The sequence below is a fragment of the Asparagus officinalis genome, chromosome 7, assembly GCF_001876935.1.
Source record: "Asparagus officinalis chromosome 7, Aspof.V1, whole genome shotgun sequence".
NCBI classification, from domain to species: domain Eukaryota; kingdom Viridiplantae; phylum Streptophyta; class Magnoliopsida; order Asparagales; family Asparagaceae; genus Asparagus; species Asparagus officinalis.
The window spans coordinates 77,545,462-77,546,874 of record NC_033800.1 but is presented as its reverse complement, the minus strand read 5'-3'; the positions used below and the strand labels follow the sequence as shown (position 1 = coordinate 77,546,874).

General features: G+C 37.9%; 1 pseudogene; it reads right to left on the bottom strand.

Moving 5' to 3' along the window:
- Positions 217-1,413, bottom strand: part of LOC109847400 — a 9,411-nt pseudogene continuing 8,214 nt past the window's right edge.

Genomic DNA, 1,413 nt, shown 5'->3' with positions numbered 1-1,413 from the left:
TTAGTTCTAGCTGTCATCCTGTTAGTTCTAGTTCATCTAACGCTCCACTAGAGCTAACAAGAAAAGAGTAACAAGAAAAGAGCTAACCCGAACACAATTTCAATTAGATGAACCAAGTACTCTTTTAGAACCAACACGAAGTTAGAGCTAACAATACATCTGAAAATATGCATTTTCAATTAAATAATATTACATTATTGTATTTGTATAAACATGTCATTCATCACTATACGCTGAGCCGTCTTTATGTCGCTGCTCACAACCAGCTATCAATAAGTGAGCGGCAAGTCTTGCACGCATAGCTTCAGGGATATCGCCAGGTGGATTAACCAACAATGTCGAGCGACCTCCAATTATTGCTCTGATATAGAGGTAGATGAACACACCACAGTCATAGCTGCAACATAAAATGATAAATTAGACATTTTCCTTATATCGAATACTAACACAATTTAGGGCCATGAACTAACCGCCCTCTTTGTTGCTCGCATTTGATGGCTCGGTATTTAAATACTCTGCGAACTTTTGCCTTAACAAAATCAACTTGCTGTTCATCAAAATAGTTTATGATTTTATTAACAGGCTCCATCCAAGCTTCGTGGCCAGCTGAACTGTAGTGGTTGACGATCTTTTCTTTCAGGTCAACCAGAACAAGATGCCAGTGATCGTCCCTGACCAAGGGGATCAACAGTTTCTCTATACGGACAGCGGTATATTTTTCAATACATGTCAAAAATAGCTCGTAATGTTCCGCCCCGACGCAATAGAGTGAGTGCTGCAAACAAAGTAATGTATGGGTTGAACTTAAAAGGGAGAATTCAGGATTACGCATGATGGATGATGGAACAAACATGATATAAACCAGAACTAACACGGTGCCAAATAGGATTAACATGACTAATGGTAGAACTAACATGACACATGGTAGAACTAACATTGAGCAAACTAGAACTAACATGACTCATGATAGAACTAACACGTTAATTGAGAACTGACATGTACTTACAAGAAAGAACACTGAGACGACTCCAAATTTTTTGACATATGCCTCTTGCTGAAGCGTGTCCAACAATGACTCTTCCATCTGTAACATCAATGAAACATTAAAATACAATACGCGAAAGACATTATCAATTATTAAGCATGTATAAACTAACCTTGTCATCAAGCCGGCCACCACGAAGCAAATACAACAGCTCTTCTCTGTTTATATGGCTGTTGGCTGTTCTTATGACATCATATATCCTGAAAAGCATAACAAAACATGAACTAGGACTAACAATGGGACGAACTAGCATATAAATGGTCAATTGAAACTTACTTGTGAATCTTTTAGGAGCAAAGTTTGGTTAGACAATTATTTTCAGCCGTATCGAGTCTGGCTGATACTGTAGATGATATCCTAAAATTATG